This window comes from Muntiacus reevesi, chromosome 1 (genome assembly GCF_963930625.1).
Source record: "Muntiacus reevesi chromosome 1, mMunRee1.1, whole genome shotgun sequence".
Lineage (NCBI taxonomy): Eukaryota > Metazoa > Chordata > Mammalia > Artiodactyla > Cervidae > Muntiacus > Muntiacus reevesi.
The window spans coordinates 282,401,487-282,428,492 of record NC_089249.1 but is presented as its reverse complement, the minus strand read 5'-3'; the positions used below and the strand labels follow the sequence as shown (position 1 = coordinate 282,428,492).

The window sequence follows — 27,006 nt, the reverse complement described above, 5'->3', positions numbered from 1 at the left end:
TTATTGCATATTTAAATAGTTTCTTACTTCTCATTATCATAAACATCCCTGTCGTAATGAGCGATTGCTGTATCAGTTTCTCCTGTTTTCTTTCAATTTTGTAATTATATCCTAGGAATTTATTCTGAAAGTGAAAATTTGGAGGCTAGGGGGTATTTGTTTTTAAAAATTTGCTACCTGTTGGCAGAATATACTTCAGGGTGGATGGTTGTGTCAGCCTGTACTCTTATCACAGTACCTCTGAGTGCTCATTTCCCTGTGTTTGCTCTAAACCATTTGTTTTCCATCTTTTAATTCCTGAATATCAGTTAATGAGTAGTTGTATTTTCAAAAGATTAATGTTATCTATTTATTTCCTTTTCAAAGCAAAATAGTTTTCTCATCTATTAAGGGCAAAGGATGGAGGAAATGAGGACAAAGGTTACTACTAAATAGCAGCAAGAGATGCCACATTGCTCATTTAGATTCTTTTAGGAGTTAAGCAGTTTTAAAGAATATTGCTTACATATATTCCACAAGGGAGGTACCCCCAAAATTAGATTAATATTTCTATTACAATTTTTATAAAGCAAAATCCGTTTTGACTGCAGAATATACTAGCAAGAGTCAGGGTTATATGTGGTGTTACAGAGGCCAAGTTGGTTTGAATTTCTGTTCCACTGCTTACTAGCCAGGTAATCTTGGGCAAACTGCATAAGCCTCTCTGAACCATAGAATGGTAATAATAGTTTCCTTATGTTTCATTGAGAATATGTGTGTGTGTGTATAACATGCTTAGCATAGTACCTATACATTCTAGACACTCAGAAAATGAAAATCACCGTTATTTGTTGTTCCTACTCCTGTTACTATTATTTTTACTACTACTACAATCACTGTTGTTACTTTTACTATTGGCACAAATGTTCTTTCTCAATCCTTAGTTTGCTTGATATAAATTAAAAAATGAAAAGCAAGATAGTGAGAAATAGTTGTAGTAGCAATTTCCTTAGGCATATGGGGGTAGAAAGGGGACAACGTTGTGTTTCTGTCAATTTACAGGAACAAACAGAACTTAGAACATGAATTTTTAAGGCAGTATTCACTGATGAACTGATATTTAGGAAATGACATCTTGTTGTTATGTCTCTCATAACATGTACTACTTAAATAGTTTTATTGTAAACTGCATACACACAGACAAAACTTAAAGCAAACTGGAGGTCTTAGAACCCTTATGACGGTCAGTCTTTTCTTTATTCCTCGATATTTGTAACAACATATCTCAATAGAAGCTACTCATTACAAAGAAGATACCTCCATTAGTCAAGATTAAAGGTAGTTTGTTACATAGAGTATTTTTTCCAGTAAAACTTATTGTCTACATATCGGCCAGTTGCTTTCATTCAAGGATCACTTATAAGCAAATGAAAATACATACGTTTAACAGAATCAGAGGTTGATATTTATAATGTAAAACAGGATTTTACTTATACTACAAAGGAGTTAACATCTTAGACTAGATAACTGAAGGTCACTCATTACAATTTAAACCTTTTTTTAAAGGCAGTCTTTCTAAAATAGCATGTTAAAGAGAATGTATGAAGATAATTAGCCTTTTCTTGGTGGCTCGAGGTCATGACTGTAGCGATCAGTGACATTACTATGTTACAGGCAGTGATACATGCAGGGATAATTGAAAGGTATGAGGTACTTGACCTGACAGTCAGTGGTTCCAGACTTACTACTTTTTAGGTATACTATCAAAAAGGGAAAGTATAAGTACTGAAAAATGACAGCTATTGAGAAAGGCATAGTCATTAAATGGTAAGGGGCAATTACTAGTGTCAGTGTTTTGGATTTTTTATATACTCACAAGTGATAATTAGAGAAAAGAGTATGAAGGTTCAAGTTCTTTTTTATATAAGAATTTCAAATTGCACTTAAAATACTATGACTCAGCAGTCTGTGGACACTGTGATGGAAAAAAATGTCAGCTTTATTTGCTATACACAGGATGATAAAATACTTGACAGACCTCACAGTGAAAGCCCCTTCACTTAAAAGAAGTAACAGTCTAGTTGGATAAGTTAAATAATAATAATTCTTAACATTTCAATCCAACACTCTGTGAAGCAGTGTATGTATATTCCTTTGATTCCTTTAATTCTCACATCAACACTGTGAAGTCAGTACTGTTATTATCTCCATTTTCCAGATGAGGAAACTTGCAGCTCAGAGACGACAGCTAGTAAATTTCAGGGCCGAGGTTGGACTCTGGGCAGTGTGACACCAAAAATCCAGTGCTCTCTGCTACCTCTGTTATAGCAAATTGCTGAACCTAGTGAAAACACCTCTTTGAGACCTTTATCCATGAGTAATGTGTGTCAGACAGCTAACCACCAGTGTATCTGTCTCGTTCATTTCACAGCATCACACATTAAACCTTTAGGTCTACTTGAGGCACTGGAAGGCATATTCTCTCTGAATATTTAAGTGCTCACAGAATAAAAACAGTGATAAATATATACTCTGTATACATTTTTCATGAAAATGTATAAAGACTTTAACACTCAAAAGGATCCTGTAACAGTACACAAATTCATATATTCTTCTATGTACATAGCTGCGAATAAGACTTAAAAATTCAAATCTAGTGACTCCTGGATGTAGGAGTCTGCTCTGAGTACTGCAAGAGTTCCTTAAATCATTATTCTGTCAGTGAAGCCTCTAGGAGTGGGTTTTGATATAAATTTATTGGACCCAATTTGAGAGTTTTTTGCAATAGGAATGTAAGCTATCAGATGTATTACATAGTAAAGGTCAGTATTGCTTTAAGAAACTTTAGTTTTAGAGGTTGACAGATAAATGTATGGATGTTTCTGTGGAGGTTGGTCTAAACAGTTCGAAAAGGACCATTTAACAGCTGCTTGAGCTCTCACATGAGCTGCCCCCTGTATGCTGAAACTGCTGATGATTCTTAGTCTTCTCTTTATAAACCATTACTTTCAGTTCAAAGTAAGCATGCCAAAACTCAGTGGAACTAAAATTATTTTCCCTACCTCCTTCTTCTCAGTCTGTTTTTGTGTTGTGTTCTCACGTTTGGGTAAAATCCCGTAGTGTTTTTTCCTCTCACATGGGGCAGAAACCCCACACTCTCTAAGGCGGTTGTCAAAACCCCTCTTGGCTTGGTTTCTGCTAGGCAAGCCTTGTTCCTACTGTGTCCTCGCAGGCCCACTCTGCCTTAGCTGAGTCCACGTGTGGTTTGCAGAACATGCCATTCACGCTCCTTCCTGCTCAAAATTCTTTTTCCCCCGTTTCTCTCCAGGCTCATCTTGTAAGACTTGTTGATTTATGACAGCCTTTTGAGGTGGGTATTACTATCTCCCCATTTTTCAGAGAAGGAAGTTTAAACCTATAAAGTTTACCTAAGAACTGATCAGGTTTTTCTCTTGGGAATTAGAAATTGGAAAAGAAAAAATGGATCTTTTTTTCATAGAAAAATTCTATTGTAGATCTTCCAGTAGAGGATCAGTTTCAAATGACAATGTTTTATTTTTTCCCTTTATTATAAAGAAAGATGCAGGAGGTCTCACTGTGCACAGGTAGGGAAATTGTCTTTTCATCAAGTATATGTATAAAGGGTGTGACATGATGTAAGAAAATGAACGCTGAGTGTGAGGCAGAAACAGCACCTAGAGAGGAGCTGAAGAGCTCTTCCTGGTGCCCACGTCTTTTCATTCTTGTGTTGATGAGTGTTGAGATTTCCTTCCTCTGGAGTTCATTTGAATTGATTATTCATTCTTGGTAACCCAAAGGGAAAAGTAGAGCAACACGTGTATTTGTGTGTGCTTGCCAGTTTAGTTTCAGTTAATTAGAGGAACTCTTCACTGAAAAGTGATTGTGTACCATAGGTTTATTTATGAATTTGATTGGAATCTAGAAAGTGGTTTCTCATGAAAACAGTTATGAGTGCTAATAATGTTCTTTGGTTAGTTTATAAATGTGGGATTAACCTATTAGATTTAACTACTAAAAGTTATAATGAAATAAAAATAGATAACACTACTGAAATATAGTCACTAAAGTAGAATCAATAATTCAAATTAAGACTAAAATAGTTTTTCTTGAATGCTGGTACTTGAAGAAAAACAGATTTCATTAAAGAAGCATAAAGTGATAGATATAAATTTGGGTGGAAATTGTGGCTGCTTTGTATTTATTTAAAATAGCTATATCAAGAGAGTGTTTAGTGTTCCTGATAAACTGTTTTGTGTTTAAAACCGCAAATACAATTAAAAGGGCTGGAGATAGATGTCTTGGGGCTGTGAGAGAGGTGGAGGAGGGAGCTCAGTGTCTGATCTGCTCCTCATGGATGAGAGCAGTCTTCCTGGGGACCAGCCGTCCTCGGTCACCGCGCGCGTTTCTCCGGCTGCGCTGGGCCTTCGCGGCTGCGCCTGCGTTCTCTCTAAGTTGTGGAGCGCGGGGCTCCGCTGCGCTTTGCGGCTCTGCCTTCTTGTTGCCGTACTTCTGTTGTTGCCGAGCACAGGCTCTGGGGTGTCAGGCTCAGCAGCTGTGGCTCACAGGCTCTGCCCTCATGGTGCCTGGCCTTAGTTGTCCATGGCATGTGGGGTCTTCCTTGACTAGGGATTGAACTCGTGTCCCTTGCATTGCAAGGTGAATTCTTAACCAGGGAAGTCCCTGTTCACTGGTTTTTAATCTCTTTGGTTTATGGGCTTCTTGTTTACACTCTTAAAATTATATAGGACTGTAAAGAGCTTTAGTTTGTGTTTTGTTGACCTTTGAAATAAAAAATGAGAAAATTTGAATATATAATCATATATTCCACCATTCATCCACTTATCTCATCACATGTCATAGGGTTTCTGAAGAACTTCATTGTATATTCAGAGAATGAATGGATATAACAATTAATGTGTTATTATTATTATTCAAATAGTTTTGACATTGCAGATACCCTAAGCAGAGAATCCCCGGACCAAACTTTAGAAGTTGCTTCTATAGTTAAAACACTTCACAGTTTTGAATTTCTTTATTGTAAATGAGAGAAGCCTTTAGTTGAAATAAAAATGTATATTTTATGTTGAGTAAACTCATATCTCTCAAATTCAGAGTTATTTTCCACAGTGAAATAAAGCGGTTTGACTTGTCTTTCTTTGCATTTAGTCTTCAATTAGAAGGCCAAAATATGGAAAAAAGAATGGGTGGTATTGATTGTGGGAAGTGTGTGTGTGTGTGTGTGTGAGTGTGTGTGGTGGACGTGGTCTAGTCAGATGGAATCGAGGTCGTACTGAAAGTGTGTTCTGAGGGATCATTTTGCTCTCTGTCTTTAGCCATAGGTTGTGGTTCAGTGTGTGGCTGTACTTCTGTACCTAGTAGTTTAGAGCCACGATTTAGTAAAGGGACTGTATTTTGAAGCATTTCTTGTATATGAGAGAATCTCATGATCTTTCTGAAGCCTCACGGAGAGTGTTAAGATTTCATTTTGTGTTGTTGCCACCACTAGTTGGATCCGAACTAGGTACTTGAATGTCATGGGTGAAGCTGTACAATTTCATGTACACCTGGTTTCTTGCAGTGGTAGTATTTGTAGCTTTAGGTATTAGATTCTGTCTTTTAAAAAATGAATGCAAATCTTGGTAACGTGTTTAGTTGTGACATTTTGGGCCTAAAGTAATTACGTGACTTTTTTTAAAAATGAAAATTTATTTTGAGCTATGAATTATCACCAATTTGTCTTTCAGCATCGATTCTTCTCAAAAATGAAACATATCTATGAATTCCATAGGTTACCTTATAGAAAAAAAACTGTTAGTGTACATGTAAAAGATACATGTCAGTTTCTGAAAAAAAAACTTTTTTTGTATTAAAATGCCCGACGAAATACCAACATTTTATTCCTTAAAGTACTATTTAAACTTAGTAGAGCATTTAAATTAAAACATTTCTTAATGGTTCAGTTGGGTTTAAGGGTTTGATGAGGTAAATTATTATCTTAATTGCAGTTGTTTAGTTAGAAGAAAATTTTCAGACTTTGTATGTAGGAGTTATATTTTGCAAGCATCTTAATTTTTTCAACACTTCTCTCATCCTAAACAATGATAAGCTAATTTACTTTTTAAGAAGGGTTAATTTGAAAGTGGTTATTTCCTCAGGCTAACTCATTTTGGGAGGCTTCTAAGATTAGAAGCCTGATTAAGGTCAGGAAGCAGTATGTGTTTCCAACTTTAATTTTGGAGTTTTGTTTGAAATGGTTATTCCATAAACCATAGGTGAATCCTCCATCCACCTTTTTGAGAGAAATTGCTCTTCAGTTAACAATGGATTGATGTGTTCATGAAAGTATTTTTGACTGCTGATGACTTTAGAGTCATATAGGGATAATCATTACCCTGTCTTTGTCTCTATTTTAGTGTAAACTTTTGTTTTTCCTGGGATGTGCTTGTTTAGTTACATTGACATCTTATTTTCAGCTAAGTTAGCCTTGACCAACTGCTTTATTGATTGGTCCAAATTTGTGGCATGTTTTTCAGAAAGACTTATGATGGGTTGGCGCAAAGAAATGTCATATTCCAATCACGACATGAGAAATGGTTGGATTCCCTGTCCTACTAGGAGGTATTCTTAAAATTAGTTATCCTGTTATATCAATATTGTTTCTACCACTGAGAATGAGAAACACCTGGATTTTGTTATTAGCAGACTTAAGAATATGATAGATAATTGTAGATCCATAGAAATTATCTTTCTAGAACTGATGTACCAAAGATTTTTGGATCCCAAGTTTTTTATGGTTCTCCTAAATAGAAAAATAGTGTCTCTTAGTTATTAACCCACTCCATTTACACTGATACCTAATACATATTTTCCAGGAATAATGCAGTTTTATTATTTATAATTTATGCAAGAATAAGTGTTATTTCTCCAGTATTTGTCTGTTTTCTTGGGGTTGGATCTATGGTAATGCAACTCAAAATACAAAAGTTACTACAACTAATTTCCATTGCATTCACATAGTAGTTAGTTAATACAGTGTTTAAATTTCTGCCTGTTGGAATTGTAACTTAAAGTGCTGCATATGAAAGATGTAAGAATTTTGCAGCATGGACAAGCTGCAGTAATTGTGTGCTAAAAGAAATTTAGTAAAATTGCTGGCTTAGATTTGTTTTGCAATTTAAGTGATGCCAACAGTTTTCCATGATAAGAACTGTTTTGTTCTTAAAATTTCCTGTATTAATATGAATTTTTAAAGCTCTTAAACTCCTCATAGATTTTTATTGCTTAATTTTTCTATATAAGTGTGTGCCCCCTCCATTTTAAGACAGGGTAATAGAAAACTGAGCAACAAAGCCAAAGGTCACAGAATTAATAACTGGTGGAAAGAATAGAATTCAAAGATCTCTGAGTTTTATCTGTTTTTTTTCTTAAAATCAGTAGACAAAAATGCAGTAAAGAGCTAAAATTAAAATGCTATAGTGGTTACTCCAGGAATCAATTTCATTTCAAAGGAAAAAAACCTTAGTAGATTGATTACTTTTTGTTATGTTCATGTATATGTATACATTTTACTTTCTATGATCTGGCTATAGAATATATTTTAAACTACGAACATTTAAGCATATATACATATTCTTTAATACTCATTTTGTTTTACTAACTACCATTTTTTTTGTAAGTCATTTTGAGTCATCAGTTTTTTGGAACTAGGGGAATTTTACCCTTATATATGTAAAGCAGTTGCAGATAGACCTTCTTTATAAAAATTTGAGGTAAGGGAAATGTAGCCAGAACTATGCATCTTTATTTTCCCCTTTCTTTTTGTTGCCTGTTTTTGTGTAACAGAGGCTAAGTGAGTTGTTTTATACTAATGAATCATTTTTAGGTCTAGGAGCTGCCCTCTAGGTTTTCTCAAATTTCTACCATAGCAAAATAAAACTAAACAAAACTTCATAGAATTAATACATCTCTTCTGTATATAGAGCACTGTAAAACATACTTTACAGGGAAAAAAAGAACTCCATATGGAGATAATTAAGTAGTATAAAAGAAACAGCTCTTTTATAGTTATTAATTTTTTAACAACTGCCCTATAATACAGTAGATCATTTGGTCCACACATTTAATTAAAACCATTATCTTTCTTTTTGGAAGCATTTGTTATACAGTTCCAAAGTTGTTCATGAAAACAAAATCATGAATCTTCTTGTCTCTAAATTGGGGCATTGAACAAGCAGGGTAAAGAGAGTATGTCTTTTTATAAAGAATCCTTCATTTTAGATTGGAATATGTTTTTATTTTCAAATGAATTGAAATTTAATTTACTGTAATTTTTTTCATCAAATAGAAAGAATTGTATCAATTGAGTGAAACTTTTGAAACTTATTTAAGTCCCTAGAAGTTTTTTGAATCAGAGATCTAAACACTAAATCATTTATTTTAAACAGTAGCTCAACCAATGAGTCATTTAAAATGTATTTTAAAAATTAAAAACGAGACACTGATACATCTCTTTGTGGCTTTAAAAATTCTACTTTAAAAATTTTAAATTCTACTTTAAAAATTATACTAACTCAAAACTGTAATCAGAATTCTTTGTGAGAATGGACACATTCCTTTTGAGCTTTAAGAAATTCATTTTATGAAACTTTAAATGTAGGGGGTAAATTTGGACGTTTAGGTTCATTTACCCATCACTTCAGATGTTCTGGGAAGAAATATCTAATGATTTTTCCATGACATCTACCCTTTTTTTCAGATTCTCGACTGACATTTTATCGTGTTATTGTGTTCCACGCTATTTAGTTCCTCCTGGATTCTTCCGAATTTCACATGCACTGCTGCAATCAGCTCCTGCAGAGCGGATAACATACCTAGGGACCCAGGTCTTCCTGGACAAGCAGCCAGTCATGAACAGGGGCAGACTTGGCCTTAAAGTTTAATTCTGATATTTTTTTGCATTTCAAAGTATAGATATTCATTTTATCTATTAAAAGTAAAACCCAGTAAGTGTACTGTAGGGAATGTTTATCTTCAAAGGAAGGGTTATCTAGAGATGAGCCCACCTGCTGGTTTTACTTCCTTTTCCAGTAATGTTTATATTGTTACTTAAACATTTTTCTGACTCTAAAAATTAGGTATGTCTTTGTTTTCTAGTGCATATCTCTGTTATGTAAACCTGCTTGTATACATATGAAGAAAACCAATTTGAAACATTTTTGTTTATGCACAAAGTATACCTTAATGGTGTCTTTGGCAGAGGGTAAGAACCTCACCTTTACAAGGGAAGTAGAAATGATGGATTTGCTTACGGAGCTTTAAATTATGTAGCTGTAAATTGGGAATTTAGTCTGTATGTCAGAAAGATACAGCCAACTCTGCCATCAGTTTAAAAGAAAAATAAGATTTTGGTGAAATCTTGTCTAAGTGGCTTTAACACTTAGAGAATTTAAAAAACTGTTAAAATACATCAGACTGTTTTAGAATAGCAACATAAAGTTGGGGTTACTGTTTCAGATGTATATTCATGTAAAAATTAGGTTTCAGTATTGGCACTTAGTTGACGAAAATATGGTATATTTGTATTTTAATGAAGCACTGGCACTATATAAAACGTTAATTTTTATATCAGTGAGCCACAATTTCATTGTGGATATGGAAAAAGAGATTGTCATTTTACAAACTGCAAGAATAAATATATGTGTTTTAAATACCAAAGTATTCAGTTTTAAATTCTTACTTCATTTTGAAAACATGTAAGAACTAAATTAGACTTTTAATTAGTGGTTAATAGTAGTGAATAAATAAACCTGTCTAAAAGTTAAAGAATGAATGTAGAATAAGACTTCTGACACTTTAAATTTCTGTATGAGGAAGATAGTATGTTATCAAGGAACATAGTGTATTTTATGTTGATCATTGCTGTTTTAAAAATGTATATGTTCTATGATTACATTGTTTCCCATACCTCAGACTGAATTTAAGTTGATGTCTTCTTAACATGATTGGGTTAGTAACCAGTGGCATTTAATTTTTGTAATGCAAAACTTATGGCTTTAGGTGTTCCCAATAAAACTTTTTTATAAGCCTCTTGAAATTGTTTTGTTTAGATTTTAGCTTAAACCCATTTTTATCCTGCTTTATTGCACTCCCTTTCACTAGTAGAGTAGCCACACCCCCTCCTTTTTTTAATGCAGTTTATACAAAAAGTAATTTTTCTTATTGTCATCTATTCTTTTTTTTTTTTTTTTTTGACATTTAGAAACCAAATGCCATATGCCTTTTCCTACCTTTGTATTAAGAAGCAAGAAGACTATTACATGAATAGGTTAAACTTAGGGCGTTTTCTATCACATATGCTATATTATTGCACAATTTGTATAGTACTTTGTGTTTCTTTCTCCCAAAGAAGAAAAGAAATTTAGTTATGTAACATAAATTAAATTTGTATAAGCCCCACTTGGGCATTTGAGGTATTGCAAAAGTGAAATTGTTTCATCATGGTTCAAATAAGAAGTAACAATATTTCTTTTGGTGAGAATAGCTTACATTTAGAATCTGCCAGAAAATTGAGTCTTAAGCTGTTTTTACAAATAAAGAATATAATGCTGTATAGAAACCTGGATTTTAAAAAATAGGCTGATTCTATTTTAGCCAAATATCTTAGTTTTTTGTTAGTTTTAAAAACTTTCTAGAAAAGGATAGAATATAAGCATTATACTTAATAAGAATTCTAAAGCTTGATTTAAGCTAGTATAAAATGACTTTAGTTATGTCTTAATTTATCATGAATACTGGCTAAATTTTAAAAGTTTATTTCTGTGTTGTGTAAAATTTTGCAGTATTGAAAGTTGCTTTTTAAAAGAAATGTTCCAGCAACGTTTAAAAAACTTTTAACAAAGTCTTCTATGGATGAATGGCAATCAGTATCAGTTTTAAAAATTCTTTTGCAGTGTAACCAAAGTAATTTTCTTCTGCTCAGTACAACATTTAAAATAAAGTTTATGCACTGGATTTTTTGACGTTTGAGTTTTAAAATGGCCACGTAGTCTTAAACTCATTTCATTGTGTTGGATTCTTTACTATTTGAGCCACCAGGGAAGCCCATTTGGAAATGCTTTGGGGAACATTTATTCTCTTTATAAATGGAGATTGAGCACCACCTGTTGGTCAAACTAATGTATTTTAATTTGTGAATTCAGCAAAAATGTTTTTGTTTTAATCGAAGGATTGCATTCCTTAACTGCTGATGTCTTATGTATTATATAATGCTGTCATAGTATAGGTTTATGTCTTAAAGTTATATTCATGAAATTCACCAGAATGCCTTATTATAGATTGTAAAATAATGCACCTTTGCCACCTTTACTATTTAAGTTTTCATCTCTTTGCTCTTTGCCACTGAATTAGAAAGCTACCTTTTTTTAAGGAAGTGAGTGGTCTCAGGGCTGGGTTTATTTATGAAGTTTTTTTAAGTTTTTTTAAGATGATTATTTTATGTGCCTCATGTGGAAATTATAATGAGAAAGTCAGTTAGACAATTCCTATGTTATTACCTATGTCTTGGCTTCCCAGGTGGTTCAGTGGTAAAGAATCTACAGGAGACCAGGGTTTGATCCCTGGGTCAGGACGATCCCCAGGAGGAGGATATGGCAGCCCACTCCAGTGTTGTTGCCTGAAAAATCCCCTCAAAAGAGGAGCCTGGCAGAGAGTCAGACATGACTGGGCATGTACCTCTGTGTTAATTTTTAAGAAAATGAAATCATCTTTTAATTGTTTTTCTTATTTAATAACAAGTTGAAGTTTAAAAACAATGAATTCTTGTATTGAAAACAGCAATTACTAATTTTATTTCAGTTTTATATCTTTTATAATTTAGACGATTGAATGTTTTATTTCATTTGAAATGGATGCTTATAACTAATATACATTAATAAAGCAAATTGATTTTAATAGTTATTAATGTTAATTTTAATATATATTAATACAAAATTAAGAATTGATTTTAATAGTTATTAATGTTAATTTTAATATATATTAATACAAAATTAAGAAAATAAAGTATTATTCAGATCAAAGCAGAAAATGTCCAAAGTGGCATTTGATACTCAAAGGTATTAAAAATATATTTTCATTTAGACTAGGTATGGAGGCAGCGGGGTGCTTCTGCTGCTGCTGACATCAGAGTGGGCGCACAGCTGTATCAGAGTCTTACCTTCATGCATTATGATGCACAGCAAACAGATCAGCGCTGGTGGGCTTTAGGGAGGTTGATCTTTTTATTTTAGGTCATACTTTGTAAGAAGAAATTATTCCATACTTAGTACTAGATGTATTCATAGCAAGAAAATGGTATAAATAAGGGTCAAAGGAAACAAGTTTCAGGAACTTGCATTAGTATGTCATATATGGTAACAGAAAGCAGCTCATTTTTTAAAACATGAAAATCAAGACTTGTAGTGTCAGCTATATTGTTTGAAATCATGAATTATATACCCCAATACCCTTCAATTTCTGTTGCTTTTTTCCTGTATCCATTTAATGTTGCCACTTGTAAGTCTTTCAGTGTAGAAATTTCAGACTTGATCTTATCTCTTATCTTTCCCATCAAATTCAGTTTCTCTATTTTGAAAGTGACTCTTCATTCCTTCTTCTGTTTGTATATTTTCTTTCTGAAAATATACTCTGGAAGGTTTCTAACTAATGTCATTGTCTTCTGTCCCTTTTCTTTTCCACCTGTCTTCAGTAACATTGAAGACTATTTTTGCTTTTTTCTTTTTAAACTGAAACACTTGGCTGGACAGAGTAAACAGCCTTCTTTCACGCTCAGTTGCTTACACAGTTGACCCTAATGGAACAGCATTCACTGGGACCTTAGCATTTGTTTCTAATGTAGCTTTCTAGAGTTTCCCCTTAGCATCCCCACCCTTTGAAACCACATGTCACCTGCTTTGTGAAGAGTCACTTTGTTGTTCTTGTTCAGTCACCAAGTTGTGTCAAACTCTTTGCAACCCCATGGACTGCAGCACACCAGGCTTTCCTGTCCTCCGCTGTCTCCTGAAGTTTGCTCAAACCCATGTCCATCGAGTCGGTGATGCCATCCAACCATCTCATCCTCTGTTGCCCGCTTCTCCTCCTGCCCTCAGTCTTTCCTTGCATCAGGGTTTTTTCCCAATGAGGTAGGTCTTTGCATCAGGTGGCCAAAGTATTGGAGCTTCAGCTTCAACATCAGTCCTTCCAATGAATATTCCAGTGAATATTCAGGGTTGATTTCCTGTAGGTTTGTTCTAATTGCAGTCCAGGGGACTCTCATGAGTCTCCTCCAACACTACAGTTCAAAAGCATCAATTCTTCGGCGCTCAGCTTTCTTTATAGTCCAACTCTCACATCCATACATGACTACTGGAAAAACCATAGATTTTGACTATATGAATTTCTGTTGGCAAAGTGATACCTCTGCTTTTTAATACGCTGTCTAGGTTTGTCATAGCTTTTCTTTCAAGGAGCAAGCGTCTTTTAATTTCATGGCTGCAGTCACGATCCACAGTGATTTTGGAGCCCAAGAAAATAAAGCTGCCATTGTTTCCGCTTTTTCCCCATCTGTTTTCCATGAAGTGATGGAACTGGATTCCATGATCTTATTTTTTTTTGAATGTTGGGTTTTAAAGCCACCTTTTTCTTTAGTTCCTTTTCACTTTCTGCCATTAGATTGTTATCCTCTGTGCATCTGAGATTGTTGATATTTCTTCTGGCAGTCTTGATTCCAGCTTGGAGTCCATCCAGCCCGGCACTTCGCATGATGTACTCTGCATATAAGTTAAATAAGCAGGGTGACAACATACAGCCTTGATGTACTTTACTCCCAATATTGAACCAGTCCATCGTTCCATGCCTAGTTCTAACTATTTCTTCCTGACCTGCATACAGGTTTCTCAGGAGACAGGTAAGGTGGTTTGGATTCCCATCTCTTTAAGAACTTTCCACAGTTTGTTGTGATCCACACAAGTGAAGGCTTTGGCGTAGTCAGTGAAGCAGAAGTAGATGGTTTTCTGAAATTCCTTTGCTTTTTCTGTGGTCTGACAGATGGCAGTTTGATCTCTGGTTCCTGTCTTTTTAAATCCTTTGTACATCTGGAAGTTCACAGTTCAAGTATTGTTGAAGCCTGGCTTGGAGAATTTTGAGCATGACCTTACTAGCATGGGAGATGAGTGCAATTGTCCGGTGGTTTGAATATTCTTTAGTACTGCCCTTTTTGGGAATTTGGATGAGGATTGACCTTTTCTAGTCCTGTGGCCACTGCTCAGTTTTCCAAATTTGCTGGCATAATGAATACAGCACTTTCCCAGCGTCCTCTTTTAGGATCTGAAATAGCTCAGCTGGAATTCCATCATCTCCGCTAACTTTGTTTGTAGTGATTCTTCCTAAGGCCCCCTTGACTTGGCAGTCCCGGATGTCCGGCTCTAGGTGAGGGATCACACCATCGTGGGTATCTGGGTCGTGAAGATCTTTTTTGTACAGTTCTCCTGCGTTCTTGCCACCTCCTCTTACTCTCTCCTCCTGCTGTTAGGTCCTCGCTGTTTCTAGGCTTTGTCGTGCCCATCTTTGGATGAAATGTTCTCATGACGTCTCCAATTTTCTTGAAGAGATCTTTAGTCTTTCCCTCTAGTTTTAAATTTTTTCCCCTATTTCTTTGTATTGTTCAGTAGAAGGCTCTCTTATCTCTCCTTCATGTTCTCTCAGACTCTGCACCTGGTTGGGTATGTCTTTGCCTTTCTCCTTTGCCTTTCACTTCTCTTCTTTTCTCAGTTATTTGTAAGGCCTCCCAGGCATCCACTTTGCGCTCTTGCATTTCTTTTTCTTTGGGAGGGTTTGGTCACTGTCTCTTGCACAGTTATGGACCTCCATCCATAGTTCTTCAGGTGCTCTGTCTACCAGATCTCATCCCTTGAATCTATTTGTCACTTCTGTATAATCATACAGGATTTGATTTAGGTCACACCTGAATGGCCTAGTGGTTGGTTCTTACTTTCTTCACTTTAAACCTGAATTTTGCAATAAGGAGCTCATGATCTGAGCCACTTTAAGAATTAGTTACACCAATTTGAGCTCTTCAAGCAACTGGATCATATTGCTAGAAGTCTGTCATCACTAGAAAAGTTACTGGTTTATGTGTGTATAGTTATGAACTCTTTAAAAGCAGTGACTGTGTGTTTTGTTTGTTTGTGTGAACTTTGAGTTGCAAGTCCCAGGTATAGACCTTGGCTCAGAAGAGGCTATAAATTTATAGTAAAGAGTATGGATTCTGGAATAAGACTGCCTGTGTTCAAATCCCAGCTCTTCTACTTTGTCCCCTGGAGTAATCTATTTAATTTCTCAACCACTAAATAAATGTCTGTATGTGTAATATGCTTAGGACAGCTCCCGATACGTGGTAAGCTTACTAAATGCTGACAGTTTATACTTTAAAAATGAAACAAGCTGGTTAGATAATATATGTTAAATTGAGAAAGTACACGAATTTGAAGCATAGTTCTTAAAGATCTATTTTTTTCTGCAATAAAATACCACATTTTATAACTAAAGTCTTTCTTTGAATATATGTAAACCATTTCATTTGAGAATTTCTTAATTGAGAATTGAATTGTGTTAAGTTTAGTAACCTTACACTTAAGACTTTGGAGAATATGCACATGTGTATAAATAACTGTTTAATTTTTTATTAGTGTTGTTGCTTTATTATGTTATCGTAAAAACACTCTTAACTATGAACCATAATGGAGATATAGAGAAATATTGTTTGGAAATACAAGAAGAAATTGGCACTTGGTCTTTTTAGGTAGATTTTTACATTAAAAAATGAAGATTAGCTTAGGCTTTTTTTTTTTTATCATAGGGTGACTACGGTCAGTGTCTTCAATTTAATGTTTTGTTCTTACAACTTTTCTATCTTTGTTGATGTGATGAATTTTTTCATCACTTCCAATCAAGTTGAAAGTAAAGATTTTCCTATTTCCTTTGCTTTGCTTTTGGAGGAGGGAGGATTGGTGGGGACATAAGGAAATGTCGAAGAACTATTTTTTATACACATATACAATGTTATAGTTAAGTCTGATTTCTTCAATTACTGATTTTTATTCACCATTTGGCTTTGATAAGATGAAGGTTAAAAGCATCCGTTGGGATCTGTGCTTCTGAATCAGACAGTTCTCCTCAAAAATTCATAAAATCATTCATTATGAATGAGAATCACTGAGTAGTGTTAATATTAACTTAGATTGTAAATGCAAAGTATTTTAAATGAGCTTACAACTTCTTGGAATTATAAAATGTATGTATTTCAGACAATAGAGTAAACAAATTTGATCTTCTGTTTGATTGAATTGTATATTTTGCAATCTGATACCATTGAGTATACATACTGCATAAGTTTTTAAAAGTATTATTGATATGTATCATTTTTTTCTATGGTCGAATGTTTCTATTAGAAATAAGTATAAAATTGACCATCTGTGTTTGCTTAATATTGTGTGTGTCTGCATTGAATTATTTTTCTTAATGATTGACATACATTACTTCTGAGTGAGATCCTACTAATAGTGTTTCTAAGTAATGTGTACAGTTTAAAATGAATAATTTAACTGCAGATGGCTTTCTGCTTATTTTTGTATGTTGTTTCATCATATGGTTATAAAATATAAGATGACTTAGTAAATATAATTTATTTGGGGGATTTAATTAAACATTTGTGTGAATTTAGTTTAAATACAAAGTTTTAAAGTTATATTTTTTTGTTCAGTAAATTGAAAATTATTCCCTCCAGGTTGTATATTCAGAATCAAGTAGGGACATTAAAACTTAGAGGAAACTTTAATATTCCAGAATTATTTGCTGGGAACAAAATTATGCTCATCTCCACATTTGAAAATAGCTTTTAATTATTGGATTTACAATTTTCATACTTAAAGATTAGAGAAATTTTAATCCTTTTTAAATGAATAGGTCACTTAAAATTAGTAGAAAATAGTTCAATTTTATATATAAATCATACTAGTAGGCAGTATTTCATTTTATAATGCAAATTCCTTATTGTAAGATGTAATAGACTTTTACCCAAAAGTATTTTAATTTCAAAGTATCAGTGGTAATTATATTTTCAGATTAATAAGAAGCTAATAGAAATACATAGTATTTATTCTGATGTTTTTTTAGTGTCTGATGAATCCTGCACTGTGCTGTAAGTCTGGGTTAAATGTTATTTAGGAAGAGAAAGACGTTAGTAGAGAACTAAAATGCAGTGTGATGTGTGCTGTGTAATAAGTCAGATTCAGAGGAAACTTCAGAGCAGCGCCTGTCTTCTTCAGGGTTCAGAGGAGGCCTTTGTGACATAGTGATGCTTTGTTTACCTACGAAGAGGTGAAGAATATGTCCAGTTGGTAATAGAAAGCAAAGCAGGGATTTAGGATAAGGGAACACCATGTGCAGAGGTGTGGAAGCATTTAGAGAGTAGGGCTAGGAAGAGGAGCTTGTGGACCTGGGTGGCTGACTGGAAACACGGGCTATAAAAGCTCTTTGGATGTTGTGCTAAGAATGTTGGGTTTTATCCTGTAAGCATTGGTTGGGAATTAAAGAATTTTTGAATGGGAGAGTAACATGTACCTATTTGCATTTTCAAAAGGTTTTCTGGTGGAGGGTGAATGTGGAAAGACCCCTTATTTACTATAGTAGTTAGAGGAAAGATAACAAGTGTCTGATGAAGGCCATGGTGGCGAGCAGAAAGGGGGGAGACTGAGGCAGTCAGTCAGCATGTTCTGATGGTTAACGGGGTGTTGAGGTCCCTAAGGTCCTGTTGGATTACCCAAGATCAGATGACTTTTAGATTCCCAGGTGCATGCGCCACTCACTGATGCAGGGAACCTGGTTTCCGGAGTTGAGGACTGCTCTAGTGAACAGGTGCCGTCTGGGATGTCAGAGGACTCTAGCTTAGGAAACGTTCAGGTAGGCAATTGAATATCTAAAGATTTGGAGCCCGAGAGACAGAGATTTGGAAGTTAGCAGGCTGGTTCCAAACTTGTTTCATCAATTGTCTTTTTTATTCCTTCTAGTAATGACTCTTAAACACAGAGAATAAAGACATTTTAGAACTTGCATTAGAGAAATTTTGGGAGAATAGAGGTCTGTGCACAGTCCATTTCAGATCTTAAGGAGACTGTCTGGAATTCATTTCTGCTGCCGGCTCTCTGCCACCAGCTGTCTCATGTAGTCAGTGAAGGTGTCTGGAGGGAAAGGAGAGAAGATGATGACCCAGTTTTCTGGATACTGATAAATTTAGGGGGAGGCTGATTGTTCAGTGTACTTTCAACTTTCTTGGGTTGGTTATCTGTTGTTTTCTGTTGCATGTGTGAGGGTATCTCTCTGTTGGCGTGAGCAGTTGAGAGTTGACTCTAATAAAATCACTGAAGTGAGCAAGAATAATTGTTTTGATATCACACTACCACTCCTGTCATTTATTTCAAGGCTGCAGAAATGAATCTCATCTAGTATTTAGTAGCCCAGCATTTTATAGGCATTTTATAATATTATTCATGAATATGGGCTTTGGGATACTCTGTTCTTTCCAGAGCAGTTTAAGTCTGTGCTTCACTTGTTTTAAATGAAATTACCTATGTTACCACCCTTTATTTGGACTTTTGAAGTCTTAATATTCTGTGTATCTTGGAAATATTTTGTTAGATTTTAAATTATGATACGTGAAATATATAGAAAAGCAAGATTAAACATATTAACATTAATCTTACTATCATATATGCTTGAGATTACTAAATAGTCTATCAGTTTACAGAACACAATTTATATGCCATTTGCAATAAAAAAAAATCCCCAACGATAAATACTAGGGACTAAATCCAACAAAAGATGTGTATGACCTTTATGGAAAAAATTATATACAACTTCATTGAAAAACCCAAGAGCTAAATAAATGGAGTGGGATACTGTGCTTTTGAATGGAAAAGTATAAGAATAGAAATTTTCTCCCAAATCTAATAAGTTCAATAATAAAAGTCTGATCAAAATCTCATTTAATATTTTTTTTTAACAGCATTAAATAGTCTAACTTTAAAATTGATATGGAAATGTAAGGGGCAGGAAGAGCCAGATAATTTTGAACAGTGTGACTGAAGTTACCCCATCCCATACTGAGATTTATGCTCTGTCTCACAAAGCAATAGTTAATTAACGAGGATGCTAATGACCCAGGTAAACAAGCTCGTGGAATAGTTTGCCCTTTCGCCCTTGTTTCCTAACTCCTCTTTGTGTAGAACTACCTGCCAGGCTACCTGGACTAGACATGCCAGCGTTCCTGCCATAAGAATTTCAGTTCTGTGCCTTGGGCTGCCGTTCTGTACAGACCCGTCATCCTTGTCTACTGTACTTCCCTGAATCTAAGAGCATTGCTGTTTTATGCAGCACAAAGAAAAAGTGTTGTCTGTAAAACTGATACATCATCATTGCGAGATACATTGTTTCAGAGAATATTTAAAATGCCAGTGTCTCCACAAAATTTAATCCCTCCTTTCTCTGGAGTGAAGTGAAGTGAAAGTCACTCAGTCATGTCTGACTCTTTGTGACCCTATGGACTGTAGCCTGTCAGGCTCCTCTGTTCATGGAATTCTCCAGGTCAGAATACTGGTTCTGCAGTCTTAAACTCCAAGCTCCAGTCTCTTATGTAAAAATCTGGATAACAGAAATTGCCTTACAGAGTTGCCTAAGGGTCAAGATAATATTCTTAAAGCAGCTATCACATGATTCACTGTAGTGCTCAATACTTGGTAACTCTCATTCCTACTAGAATTGTAGAAGACACATACTTTCAGAAATTGAAAATTCAGTGGAAAAGCCTTCAGACACATCTGTCATTCTGTGTAACTTTCACAAAAAAGATAAAAATAAATGATGTACAAATTCTTAGGGAATTTACTTGCAGGTAAGAGAAATGGGCTTCCCTAGTGGCTCAGATGGTAGAGTCCACCTGCAATGTAGGAGCCCTGGGTTCGATCCCTGGGTTGAGAAGATCCCCTGGAGGGGTGTATGGCAGCCCACTGCAGTGTTCTGCCTGGAGAATCCCGTGGGCAGAGGGGCCTGGCGGGCTGCAGCCCGTGGGGTCGCACGGAGTCGAACCGGACTCAGTAGCTCAGTACACACATGTGCCAACCACTTCACCTGCAGTGTCTCACTCAATTCACGAACTAACCATAATCAGGTAGATACTGTTGTTACCCATATTTTTCACTTGAAAAAAGGAGGTGAAGAGCTGGTAAGTCATTTGTATGTGGTGTCATTTCTAGTTAATAGAGGAGTTCCAGTTTGAAACAAATTCTATACCCTTCCCTCTCTGTTTTGGGTTTCTGTTTTTAAACTTGTTATAAATGATTATCAGTAGTTTGCAATTTTCTTTTCTCCCCCCAATATCCCTTTTGTTATTTTGTCAGTGTTGATTCATGTGGTTCCACTTCATTCAATAATTTAAAAAATTTCAGAAAACTCAGTGTACATAGTTTAAAAAGTCAAAATATGTTAGGCTTAGAGTGAAAAGTGGGCAGCTCCCTTTTCATTCCTTAGATGCACAGAGATAACTGCTTTCAATATTTTGTTTTTATTTCTCCTTTTTATTTACCTCTGTATCCTGAAATTCATACTACTGTTTTCTGTCTTTGCAGTTTTAATTACATAGTGTCTTTCTACTATGAAAATTATTAAAAATATTTAGCTTATTATTATTATTTAGCATATTTCCCTTCTTTCCTCTGGCCGTATTCTGCTTTCCTTTTTTTCTTTTCTCCCCTTCCATTATATTTATATCATACTATTATGACTATGTGAACATTTACAACAAAGCTATATAATGTGCTATATGTTGTACTGTAAAGTACTATATAATGTAATATATGTTCACTTTGTTCCCTTGTGTAAATTTTTTTGAGCTACTAACTTCCCCCCCATTTGCTTGGTTTTCTTTGTACCAGTTACTAGTTCTTACACTGAATTCTGACAGAACTATAAACTATTTTCAGTATGATGACGCTAATAACATAAAGCGTGGGTGTGTCTGTGTGTTTCGTTGCTCCTGGAGTCCTAAGCCCTGCTTCAGTTTAGATTTCTTTTGTCTCTTTTCTGTTAGACCCCTGTTTCCTGATTTCTGTGTTTTCCTTTTACCTTTTTTACTTCTTCAATTTTAATTCCAACAGTGGTTTCTTAACAAAGCATGCATGGAGTTTATATTCCCTACTTCCCCCACCCTGAAAGTTTAAGGTGATATTTCATGTAGAGTTAATTCTCTAAATCCAATAAAATCTGATATTTTTTTCAAATTGTCCAATAGTAAGTATAAGTTGTTTATTCTTACCCTGTGATTAAGTAGCTTAGGAGGAAAAGTATTCTGAACTGCTGGCTTGTTGAAACTTCGCCCCTCCAGTTAAGCACTGTCACAGATTTCAGGTTATTTGAGTTAAATAAGTGATAATATACATGGAGATTTAGAGAAGACATAGTTAATATAACTCATTATATAGAAGAGGTACTGTCAATTACAAAGCAGTGTCATGCCTCTGTTTTCATTGATACAATGGCATTTATTTTAAGTAATTCTTAGTTTAAATGAAAACATTTAAATTGTGTTTAGAGGCAGTTAGAAGCTAATTTCCATATGAAGATATTCAAGGTACAATCTAAATATAGATAAATTAAAAACATTTTTTCTAATTGCCTATGGAAAAAATTTAACCAGAGTATGCATGTAGTCTTGTCTTTTATGGTTTTTAAGTGGAAGCTTTCTGTTTCTGACATTGTGGAGAAGCCTTTTCACATAAATAACCTCTCATAAATCATTTCAAAATGTCTAAGTAAGGGCCTGAATAATTTTTTTCTTGAGTAGTCTGCAAATGACATCTCAGTCATTAACTACTTTAGGATAAAAGCATTTTGCTCACATTGAACTTCACTCAAAATTCTTAACTTGTTTAGATTGGCATATGCTGTTTATAGTATTGTATTTGGCTTGTTTGTTAGATGTCTCTTTTTTTTCCTTAGAAATTCTACTGTTAGTTAGTTTGTCAGACATCATTGTAAATAGGGGGATAAAAATCTTGGTGGTAGATTGCAGTGTTTTATACTGAGCATTATTGATCCATAAAGACTTACAATATATTATTCTAAGATTGTCATTGCTAGAAAGGATTGAGGAAGGATTAAGAAACTACATTGACAGAAGTCATCATTTTAATGACAGGCAATTTAGTTTGAGGTAACTGAAGCAGGGAAAAAAGCAATCAATCATCACAGCAAGGATTTTCACAAATGTTTACCAGTCTATAATGAATGTTGTATAGGTCATCAAGGTCATTTGATAGCATCTCTGAAAGTAATGTTTTCATATTGTAACAAAGCAATTCAAATATTTAAAATAAGCTACTGTGTCCACTTTATAAAGTTTCGTACACACAATGAAGTGATGAAATAGAAAGAATTAAAAAGTTGGGAAATATGAAATAAACCCCAGTTAATTCATTAAGCATTTCATTTTATCCTTGAAAATAGACATGTTTTCTCTCTAAGTGATAGTTTACTCAAGTCTTTGGTTGAAGAATACATACACATAAAAGATAATTTTATATTGGATCACGTTTACTTTCTTGTTTTTTTGTTTTCAAGTTTTAATACTGTGTTAAAGTTTACATTTTAGTATCTTCAAATTAATTTCCCTTGATTACTTTGAAGGGATGATCTACATTCAGATTATCAGTATCAATTCTCTGTTATTTGGAGTCCTCATCCATAGTAATCCTGGGATTGTACATGGGAAGGAGTGCTGAGTTGGCCCAGAGAAGGAAGTCAGTATGTGTTTTCCAGCGTGCATAGCCTAGACTACTTAGGGAATCCCTGGTTGACAAGGCCGTATAGTTAGTTTGGGGTTGAAATCTAGGCTCTGTCCTTAATGTAGGGGTGATCTAATCCAGAGCCATGAATCTTCCTTTGTGCTCATTTGTTTCTGCAGAATGGGAATAATACCTTGGCCCTGTGGTGGTTGTGAAGGTTAATCTCACAGCTTTTGCAGGGGGTCGCAGAGAGTGGGACTTGGCTGAGCACCTGAGCAGCAACAGCACGGCTTTGGACACAGATGGTGCAGCGAGGCTGTTAGCTCACGCCTTCCGCCTCTGTGTCGGGAGCAAAGGTCGGCAAAACGCGGATCTATTCAGTGGCTGCGGAGGCGGGCAGAAGGGAGGTGTTCTTACTCCTCTACATTTCAGTGAAAGTAAGGCTCAATCACAGTAGGTTTACCACAGGCCACGCTGCCTAGAAGGTGAAAATTGTGATGTGTTTTAAAGTTTTTTTTTTTTTAGTAATGATTTCATATAACTGTTTGGATTTAAATTATACCCCCCACCTCCACCTAAACAAAAACCTGACTTTTTTAAAAATTATTTTTTAATTGATGGATAATTGCTTTACAGAATTTTGCTGTTTTCTGTCAAGCATCAGCATGAATCAGCCATAGGTGCACATATGTCCCCTCCTGAATCTCCCTCCCATCTCCTTTGATGAAATGGTTTGTTGGAATCTTGTGTCATAGGCACCACCTCCGTCAACCAGAACTCTTGTGGTTTATGGGGAAGGACGTATGCTTGTCATCTACTTTGTGAGGTACACATTTGCATTTCATTTAGCATTCTTGATAGGTAATCTTAAAGGTCAGTCTGTCTGTCTCCATATATATTTTATATATAAATTCTGAGTGAATTGACAATTGTGGATGCAGAGTTCATTCTCATGAGCAACTCTGGTTTGGGGTTACACAACCTGGACTTTAATTGTGATTTAGTCACATTCGTTGTGTGGATTTGGGTAGCTATTTAACCTTTCTGTTTTTCCCTTATATCCTTAATTCGGATAATAATAGTACTGGCATTTGTGGTTTCATTTTTAGATAACTTAGGTATCTTGAGAAAGAAGAACACAGCTGGAGTCATCATGCTTCCTGATTTCAAGCTATATTATAAAATAGTAGTAGTCAGATCAATACGATGTTGGCATAAACACAGGTACAAATTTAATGGGACAGAATTCAGAGAACCCAGAAATAAACCTGCGTGTCTGTGGTCCATTGGGCTTCCCTGGTGGCTCAGTGGTGAAGAAGCCACCTACTAGTGCAGGAGACGGGCTCTCTATCCCTGCATCAGGAAGATCCCCTGGCGAAGAAAATGACAACCCATCCTAGTGTTCTTGCCTGGGAAATCCAGTGGACTGAGCCTGGCAGGCTACAGCCCATGGGGTTGCAAAAGAGTCGGACTCGCCTTAGTGACTAAACCACACAGCAACATATGGTCCATTAATGTATGACAGAGGAGCCGATAATATAAAATGGAGAAAGGACAGTCACTTAAATAAATGGTATTTGGAGAACTCGACCTCTTATCTTACACAGTACACAAAAACTAACTCAAAATGGATTAAAAGCTTGGAAAACATAGGCAATAAGCTTCTTGATAACTGGTCTTGGCAATGGTTTTTTGGATTTGACACTAAAAAGCAGGGCAACCAAAGCAAAAACAAACAAATGGGAGAAGATCAAACTAAAAAGCTTCACAGCAGAGAAAACCATCAACAAAATGAAAATGGGAGAAAAATATTTGCAAATCACCTATTTGATAAGGGGTTAATATCCAAAATACATAAAGAGCTCATTCAACTCAGTATCAAAAAAATCCAGCTAAAAATGGACAGAAGATATAAATAGGCATTTTTCTGAAGACATACAAATGGTACAAATGGCCAGCCACCTAAGTGCCCATGGGTGGATGAATGGATAAGGAAAATGTGGTCTGTATATAAATGCAATAAAGTATTCAGCCATAACAAAGGAGGAAATCTTGCCATTCACAATGACATGGATGACATTATGTTAAGTAAGACAGAGAAAGACAAATACCATATGATCTTGCTTATATGTGAAATCTTAAAAACCCAGCCAACTCAGAGATATGGAGAATAGAACGTTGGTTACCTGTGGCGTGAAGGTAGAAACTCCCAGTCATAAAGTACACGCATGCATGCTAAGTCACTTCAGTGGTGTCTGACTCTGCGACACTATGGACTGTAGCCCACCAGGCTCCTCTGTCCATGGGATTTTCCAGGCAAGAATCCTGGAGTGGGTTGCCATGCCCTTCTCCAGGGGATCTTCCCGACCCAGGGATGAAACCCATGTCTCTTATGTCTCCTGCATTGGCAAGTGGGTTCTTTGCCACCTTGGAAGCCCTATAAAATAAGTAATGGGTTGTAATGTACAGTATGGTGACTATAGTTAGTAATACTGTATTATATATTTGAAAGCTACTAAGAGTATATCTGAAAAGTGTTCATCATAGGAAAAATATCTACCAGTCTGTTCACTGTGATCATTTCATAGTATATAAAAATATCAAATTATGTTGTATATCTGAAACTAATATAATGTTATATATATATTTTTTTTTTCGTGCACCGTTCCTGGAAGTACTGCAATACCAGGTCGATGCGTGGAGTGGACGGAGCAAGCTCCTATTCCAACTCCTAGCTGCAAAAATCCATTTAATATATTGTCCTCGGATAGAGGACGTATCAGATATTAAACTGATAAGAACAGATACTACACTTGATCTTAGCCAAAAGGCCGAGAAGCGATAATAATGTTATATTTTTTTGTATCTCAAGTATCATATCTAAATTACATCTCAAGTATTAATAAAAAAGATATGCAAAAGTACAAACCCAGAAAGTGCTTCATATTTATTAATTATAATTATTTTTCCATACTGTATAGATTATTTTTATATACACATTACACACATGTATAAAAATATTCATAACATGACTTTTTAAAGTTAGGAGGCTCATGATATAGGTAATAGGTTTTTGACAAAGAGAATATTGGTTTTTCTCCTAAGTATTTTGGAAGGATTTTTCCAACTGAATGAAAGGATCTACATGAAATATTAAGATTTCACAAAAAGATACATGGTGAAACCTTGCATTTATAACTATCTCTCAGCATGTTATTTTATAGTTGTTGTTTTATAGTGCATAATGTATTGGTAGATATATCCCCAAGTCATAAACCACGTACCAGTCCACAAATGTGTCCTTAAGAAATTGGCTATAAAAAGCGTTTTATGTGTATTAGAGGCCCGTCTTTCGTAGTGAGTGGGTTGGTGCTCCTTTCCATGTTTCCCTCCATAGTTTGAATCTGTGTTGTAATGAGTGAAGCCTGTGACCAGGTGTCAAGGGCTCAGCAACCGTCTTAACTTCCTTTGTTCTTCTATGCACGCGCGTGTGTGTGTGTGTGTGCGCGCGTGTGCGTGTGTGTGTGTGTGTGTGTGTGTGTGTTCCTCTCTGTCGTAGTTACTAGATTTCTGAATGAGTAGAGAGACGACAGAAAAGGCCAGAGAGCCCACTTATATTGTGGACTAAGTCTTGGGTTTGGAGCAAACTTTCTCCCTGATTTCAGCCCTCCTTACACAGCAATGATCCTTTCTAGCCCAGGTCTAGGGTCTGAAGCTTAGAAGATGCTTGTGATGAATGCATATAAATGCACGGATGGGATGACCGTTCCCTTTCTTTAGTGTAGTTTTCTTTTCTCATTGCAAACAAATACTGGATGTAAAGTGAAGGGAGGAGAGGCATCTCCCACACGTGAACGCAACTTGGACGTTTGTGGGATTAGTAGACAAGATCTTTTACTAGAAAGGGTAGAAGGCTCCAGGTGTAACCGCTCATTTCACTAGTTCACTAGGGAGTCAGAGAACCAGGTGACGTTTTTACCACGATTTGCTGAGGTATAGGTACTGATTTTCATTAACCATTTTCTTTCCTGTGCCATTCTTTCTTTTTTTACACTGTTTTACTTACTAAATCATTTCTGTTCATCATGTAATTATGTGGAAAGGAGATGAGTTCCTGTGCATGCCAGGGTAGGAGGGGGGA

The 27,006-nt window shown here is 35.4% G+C and overlaps 1 protein-coding gene and 1 non-coding gene across 6 annotated transcripts in view; one reads left to right on the top strand and one right to left on the bottom strand.

Annotated features, from left to right (window-relative positions):
- The window catches only part of FBXL17 (F-box and leucine rich repeat protein 17), a 498,131-nt gene that overhangs the window by 79,042 nt on the left and 392,083 nt on the right, over positions 1-27,006 (top strand). The window lies entirely within an intron of this gene.
- Positions 25,518-25,708, bottom strand: LOC136156530 (U2 spliceosomal RNA). Its single transcript, XR_010661068.1, has one exon. It is a non-coding gene; the product is annotated as a U2 spliceosomal RNA (small nuclear RNA).